Below are 8,329 nucleotides of genomic sequence, written 5' to 3'. Positions count from 1 at the left end.
TCGAAGCTAGCGTCGACGTAACCCTTTACGACGAGCTCTTCGTCACCTCCATAAACGAGAAACATATCCTTAGTCCTTTTCCGGTACTTTAGGATGTTCTTGACCTCTGTCCAGTGTTCCTTGCCGGGATTACTTTGGTACCTTCCTACCAAACTTACGGCAAGGTTTACATCAGGTCTGGTACACAACATGGCATACATAATAGACCCTATGGCTGAGGCATAGGGGATGACACTCATCTCTTCTTTATCTTCTGCCATGGTCGGGCATTGAGCCAAGCTCAATCTCACACCTTGCAATACAGGCAAGAACCCTTTCTTGGACTGATCCATATTGAACTTATTCAATATCTTATCAAGGTATGTGCTTTGTGAAAGACCTATGAGGCGTCTTGATCTATCCCTATAGATCTTGATGCCTAATATGTAAGCAGCTTCTCCAAGGTCCTTCATTGAAAAACACTTATTCAAGTAGGCCTTAATGTTGTCCAAAAGTTCTATATCATTTCCCATCAAAAGTATGTCATCTAGATATAATATGAGAAATGCTACAGAGCTCCCACTCACTTTCTTGTAAACGCAGGCTTCTCCATAAGTCTGCATAAACCCAAATGCTTTGATCATCTCAACAAAGCGAATGTTCCAACTCCGAGATGCTTGCACCAGCCCATAAATGGATCGCTGGAGCTTGCATACCTTGTTTGCATTCTCAGGGTCGACAAAACCTTTCGGCTGCATCATATACAGTTCTTCCTTAAGATGACCGGTAAGGAATGCCGTTTTGACGTCCATTTGCCATATCTCATAATCATAGTATGCGGCAATTGCTAACATGATTCAGATGGACTTTAGCTTCACTACGGGAGGGAATGTCTCATCGTAGTCAACCCCTTGAACTTGTCGATAACCCTTAGCGACAAGTCGAGATTTATAGATGGTAACATTACCATCCGCGTCCGTCTTCTTCTTAAAGATCCATTTGTTTTCTATCGCTCGCCGATCATCGGGCAAGTCTGTCAAAGTCCATACTTTGTTTTCATACATGGATCCTATCTCGGATTGCATGGCTTCAAGCCATTTGTTGGAATCTGGGTCCAGCATCGCTTCTTCATAGTTCGAAGGTTCACCGTTGTCTAACAACATGATTTCTAGGACAGGGTTGCCATACCATTGTGGTGTGGAACGTGTCCTCGTGGACCTACGAAGTTCACTAGTAACTTGATCCGAAGTACCTTGATCATCATCATTAACTTCCTCTTCAGTTGTTGCTGGCACCACAGGAACATCTTCGTGAGCTGCGCTACTCACCGGTTCAAGAGGCGGTACTTCATCAAGCTCTACTTTCCTCCCACTTAATTCTTTTGAGAGAAACTCTTTCTCCAGAAAGGACCCATTCTTGGCAACAAAGATCTTGCCTTCGGATCTTAAGTAGAAGGTATACCCAATGGTTTCCTTAGGGTATCCTATGAAGATGCATTTTTCCGACTTGGGTTCGAGCTTTTCAGGTTGAAGTTTCTTGACATAAGCATCGCATCCCCAAACTTTTAGAAACGACAGCTTAGGTTTCTTCCCAAACCATAATTCATACGGTGTCATCTCAATGGATTTAGACGGTGCCCTATTTAAAGTGAATGTAGTTGTCTCTAGAGCGTATCCCCAAAATGATAGCGGTAAATCGATAAGAGACATCATAGATCGCACCATATCCAATAAAGTGCGATTACAACGTTCGGACACACCGTTACGCTGAGGTGTTCCAGGCAGCGTGAGTTGTGAAACGATTCCACATTTCCTTAAGTGCGTACCAAATTCGTGACTTAAATATTCTCCTCCACGATCTGATCGTAAGAACTTTATCTTTCGGTCACGTTGATTCTCTACCTCATTCTGAAATTCCTTGAACTTTTCAAAGGTCTCAGACTTGTGTTTCATCAAGTAGACATACCCATATCTACTCAAGTCGTCAGTGAGAGTGAGAACATAACGATATCCTCCGCGAGCCTCAACGCTCATTGGACCGCACACATCAGTATGTATGATTTCCAATAAGTTGGTTGCTCGCTCCATTGTTCCGGAGAACGGAGTCTTGGTCATTTTGCCCATGAGGCATGGTTCGCATGTGTTAAATGATTCATAATCGAGAGACTCTAAAAGTCCATCAGCATGGAGCTTCTTCATGCGCTTGACACCAATGTGACCAAGGCGGCAGTGCCACAAGTATGTGGGACTATCGTTATCAACTTTACATCTTTTGGTATTCACACTATGAACATGTGTAACATTACGCTCGAGATTCATTAAGAATAAACCATTCACCAGCGGGGCATGACCATAAAACATATCTCTCATATAAATAGAACAACCATTATTCTCGGATTTAAATGAGTAGCCATCTCGAATTAAATGAGATCATGATACAATGTTCATGCTCAAAGCTGGTACTAAATAACAATTATTGAGGTTTAAAACTAATCCCGTGGGTAAATGTAGAGGTAGCGTGCCGACGGCGATCGCATCGACCTTGGAACCATTCCCGACGCGCATCGTCACCTTGTCCTTCGCCAGTCTCCGCTTATTCCACAGCTCCTACTTTGAGTTACAAATATGAGCAACCTCACCGGTATCAAATACCCAAGAGCTACTACGAGTACTGGTAAGGTACACATCAATTACATGTATATCACATATACCTTTGGTTTTGCCGGCCTTCTTGTCTACTAAGTACTTGGGGCAGTTCCGCTTCCAGTGACCACTTCCCTTGCAATAAAAGCACTCAGTTTCAGGCTTGGGTCCATTGTTTGACTTCTTCCCGGCAACTGGCTTACCGGGCGCGGAAACTCCCTTGCCGTCCTTCTTGAAGTTCTTCTTACCCTTGACTTTCTTGAACTTAGTGGTTTTATTCACCATCAACATGTTCCTTTTTGATCTCCACCTCCGCTGATTTCAGCATTGAATATACCTCAGGAATGGTCTTTTCCATCCCCTGCATATTGAAGTTCATCACAAAGCTCTTGTAGCTCGGTGGGAGCGACTGAAGGATTCTGTCAATGACCGCGTTATCTGGGAGATTAACTCCCAGCTGAGTCAAGCGGTTGTGCAACCCAGACATCTTGAGTATGTGCTCACTGACAGAACTATTTTCCTCCATCTTACAACTGAAGAACTTGTCGGAGACTTCATATCTCTCGACCCGGGCATGAGCTTGGAAAACCATTTTCAGCTCTTCGAACATCTCATATGCTCTGTGTTGCTCAAAACGCTTTTGGAGCCCCGGTTCTAAGCTGCAAAGCATGCCGCACTAAACGAGGGAGTAATCATCAGCATGAGACTGCCAAGCGTTCATAACGTCTTGGTTCTCTGGGATTGGTGCTTCACCTAGCGGTGCTTCTAGGACATAATCTTTCTTGGCAGATATGAGGATGATCCTCAGGTTCCGGACCCAGTCCGTATAGTTGCTGCCATCATCTTTCAGCTTGGTTTTCTCTAGGAACGCGTTGAAGTTGAGGGTAACGTGGGCCATTTGATCTACAAGACATATTGTAAAGATTTTAGACTAAGTTCATGATAATTAAGTTCATCTAATCAAATTATTTAATGAACTCTCACTCAGATTAGACATCCCTCTAGTCATCTAAGTGAAACATGATCCAAGTCAACTAGGCCGTGTCCGATCATCACGTGAGACGGACTAGTTGACGTCGGTGAACATCTCCATGTTGATCCTATCTTCTATACGACTCATGCTCGACCTTTCGGTCCTCCGTGTTCCGAGGCCATGTCTGTACATGCTAGGCTCGTCAAGTCAACCTAAGTGTATTGTGTGTGTAAATCTGGCTTACACCCATTGTATTCGAACGTTAGGATCTATCACACCCGATCATCATGTGGTGCTTCGAAACAACGAACCTTCGCAACGGTGCACAGTTAGGGGGAACACTTTCTTGAAATTATTACGAGGGATCATCTTATTTAAGCTACTGTCGTTCTAAGCAAATAAGATGAAAAACATGATAAACATCACATGCAATCAAATAGTGACATGATATGGCCAATATCATATAGCTCCTTTGATCTCCATCTTCAGGGATCCATGATCATCTTTGTCACCGGCAAGACACCATGATCTCCATCATCATGATCTCCATCATCGTGTCTCCATGAAGTTGCTCGCCAACTATTACTTCTACTACTATGGCTAACGGTTTAGCAATAAAGTAAAGTAATTACATGGCGTTAATCATTGACACGCAGGTCATACAATAATTAAGACAACTCCTATGGCTCCTACCGGTTGTCATACTCATCAACATGCAAGTCGTGATTCCTATTACAAGAACATGATCTCATACATCACATATATATCATTCATCATTCATCACAACTTTTGGCCATATCACATCACAAATCATATGCTGCAAAAACAAGTTAGACGTCCTCTAATTGTTGTTGCATGTTTTACGTGGCTGCAATAGGGTTCTAGCAAGAACGTTTTCTTACCTACGTAAAAGCCACAACGTGATTTGCCAACTTCTATTTACCCTTCATAAGGACCCTTTACATCAAATCCGCTCCAACTAAAGTGGGAGAGACAGACACCCGCTAGCCACCTTATGCAACTAGTGCATGTCAGTCGGTGGAACCTGTCTCACGTAAGCGTACGTGTAAGGTCGGTCCGGGCCACTTCATCCCACAATACCGCTGAAGCAAAATAAGACTAGTAGTGGCAAGAAAGTTGACAACATCTACGCCCACAACAAATTTGTGTTCTACTCATGCAAAGAGAACTACGCATAGACCTAGCTCATGATGCCACTATTGGGGAACGTTGCAGAAAATAAAAAACTTTCTACGCTCTCACCAAGATAAATCTATGAGTTCATCTAGCAACGAGAGAAAGGAGTGCATCTACATACCCTTGTAGGTCGCGAGCGGAAGCGTTCAAGAGAACGGGGTTGAGGGAGTCGTACTCGTCGTGATCCAAATCACCGATGATCCTAGTTCTGAACGGACAGCACCTCCGCGTTCAACACACGTACGGTTGAGGAAGACGTCTCCTCCTTCTTGATCCAACAAGGGGGGAGGAGAGGTTGACGGAGATCCAGCAACACGACGGCGTGGCGGTGGATGTAGCAGTGATCTCGGCAGGGCTTCGCCGAGCTTCTACGAGAGGGAGAGGTGTAGCAATGGGAGAGGGAGGCGCCAAGAGCATGGGTGCGGCTGCCCTCCCTCCCCCCCTCTTTATATAGGCCCCCTAGGGGGGGCACCGGCCCTAGGAGATGGGATCTCCAAGGGGGGGCGGCCAGGGGGGAAACTTGCCCCCCAAGCCAGGTGGAGGCGCCCCCGCCCATAGGGTTTCCAACCCTAGGCGCAGGGGGGCCCAAGGGGGGGCGCACCATCCCACCTGGGGCTGGTTCCCCTCCCACTTAAGCCCATGGGGCCCTCCGGGATAGGTGGCCCCACCCGGTGGACCCCCGGGACCATTCCGGTGGTCCCGGTACAATATCGGTGACCCCCGAAACTTTCCCGATGGCCGAAACCTGACTTCCTATATATAATTCTTCACCTCCGGACCATTCCGGAACTCCTCGTGACGTTCGGGATCTCATCTGGGACTCCGAACAACTTTCGGGTTACTGCATACTAATATCTCTTCAACCCTAGCGTCACCGAACCTTAAGTGTGTAGACCCTACGGGTTCGGGAGACATGCAGACATGACCGAGACGCCTCTCCGGTCAATAACCAACAGCGGGATCTAGATACCCATGTTGGCTCCCACATGCTCCTCGATGATCTCATCGGATGAACCATGATGTCGAGGATTCAATCAACCCTGTATACAATTCCCTTTGTCAATCGGTACGTTACTTGCCCGAGACTCGATCGTCGGTATCCCAATACCTCGTTTAATCTCGTTACCGGCAAGTCACTTTACTCGTACCGTAATGCATGATCCCGTGACCAGACACTTGGTCACATTGAGCTCATTGTGATGATGCATTACCGAGTGGGCCCAGAGATACCTCTCCGTCATACAGAGTGACAAATCCCAGTCTTGATTCGTGCCAACCCAACAGACACTTTCGGAAATACCCGTAGTGCACCTTTATAGTCACCCAGTTACGTTGTGACGTTTGGCACACCCAAAGCACTCCTACGGTATCCGGGAGTTGCATAATCTCATGATCTAAGGAAATGATACTTGACATTTGGAAAAGCTCTAGCTAAATGAACTACACGATCTTTGAGCTATGCTTAGGATTGGGTCTTGTCCATCACATCATTCTCCTAATGATGTGATCCCGTTATCAACGACATCCAATGCCCATAGTCAGGAAGCCATGACTATCTGTTGATCAACGAGCTAGTCAACTAGAGTCTTACTAGGGACATGTTGTGGTCTATGTATTCACACGTGCATTACGATTTCCGGATAACACAGTTATAGCATGAATAACAGACAATTATCATGAACAAAGAAATATAATAATAACCATTTTATTATTGCCTCTAGGGCATATTTCCAACATTTTCTTCCACCGACTGATACTTCTGTTCTGACCAAATGGATTGTAAACTTTTCCAGCCCAGCCTCCGCCGCGACTGACATGGACGTTGACAAGGCCCCAGGTGACGAGGAAACCGATGACGCGGCCACCTCCAAAGCTAGTATGTTCCATTCGACTTGAATCTATTCTGCTGATTGAATTGTTGGCCGATTTAATTTCTAAGGTTACTTTTTGCTGCAGCTCCACGGGATGTCATTGAGCTTCTGGATGATGAAGAAGAAGTGCCTCTGAGAGAGAGGAGGAGGAGAGGCAGTGCGTCAAGCGGGAAAGCGCCCGAGGGTCAGGTCCTTAAGTCGGCACCGGTGCTTGAGACAGTGGTCCAGCGATCCGGAGATCTGGCTCGGACCAATGTTACCTTTGCCAATCTGCTGTTGACTGACCGTCCATCAGGGTCGACTGCTCAGATCTCTGCCGCTCCAGTACAACTCCATGCATCTGACCATGTGGCTGTTCCGACTGCATTACCCTCATCACTCTTCACTGCATACCAGACTCCAGACGACTCACCGAGTGCCGCCAGGGAGGCCCTTCTCCAGGTAAATCTCGTGATAGAGCAGATGAAGGTGGTGCATGAGGCCAGTCAGGTAGCTTATGATGTCAGCACCGCTCTGCAAACCAACGTCAAGGTTAGTTGATTCCCGACTGGTCTCTTTGAGAAATGATAGTTGCTACTGTTGCCTCGTTGCCCATATGGTGCTCTTGGATGAGCGTTTTGGAACCTATTATGTGCATCTATCATGGGTCTGTGTTTCACATCCAATCACCCACTCGGGTGTTTCTGTCTTAGAGATGTATAGTTCTTCCACTTGAGTCGACTAGGTTGGGTCGAGTGATTTTTTGAACCTGTGGGGGCACGCAGAGTGCACCCACTAGGTGTATTCCCCGAGACCGCCGTGGACTGTTGGTAGTCGGCTGGGGTCTGAGAATCTCCTTTTTTTACTCATGATGGGCATACCATGCCGAGTGTAAAACCGAACCAGTGGGGGCACGCTAAGTGCACCCACAGGGTGTAGTCCCTGAGATTACTGTTGAATGTTTGATTCAGCGGTAGTCTTAGAACAACTTTCACTTTGATTGACTTTTGTTTTTGTCGACTAACATATCCTATTTGCTGGCTGCAGAGGTCTTGTGATCTTGGGGCTCAACTTTCTGAACTGAACAAGAAGCAAATCATCCTCAACCTTGACCTGGAACTGGCCAAGAAGAACCTCAAGACTGCTCAGGACAAAGTAGCTATCATGGGAGGTAACCAATTGTGACGCCCGGGTAATTAAGCTACAGTGAACCTCTGCTAATGGTGCCACGTCACCTCGGTTACTATTGATAAACTCGAGTTATTTCGAAACCGTTTCAAAATTCAAATTCAAATTAATGTCAACAATAAAAGTTTTCAAAAGTTATAACAAAAATGTTCGGGTAGTGCCTAATATCACTTAGGTAGTTATAGTGAAGAAAACATAATTTTACAAAGTGCCTAAGTGCTTTAAATTAAATATAACAGAAAAGAAAAATAAATAAAAGAAATAAATTAAAAAAACAAAAAAAACAAAAAAACAGGAGGAACCCCCGGGCTCCGGCCTAGCAGGCCATCAGCCCCACTGGGCCAACCCACCAGGCCCAGCCGGCCACTCCCCCACTCCCCTTATCCACTCCCCCCAGAAACCCGAACCGCCACCGACACCCCACTCCCCCCCACAAAATATCTTTGCCCCCCTCTCTCCCGATTGGATCGGGATCGAGAGGAGGAGGCCACTGCCGCTTG

This window comes from Triticum dicoccoides, chromosome 1B (genome assembly GCF_002162155.2).
Source record: "Triticum dicoccoides isolate Atlit2015 ecotype Zavitan chromosome 1B, WEW_v2.0, whole genome shotgun sequence".
Classification (NCBI taxonomy): domain Eukaryota; kingdom Viridiplantae; phylum Streptophyta; class Magnoliopsida; order Poales; family Poaceae; genus Triticum; species Triticum dicoccoides.
The sequence above is the reverse complement of the archived record's forward strand: the minus strand, read 5'-3'. Positions refer to the sequence as shown.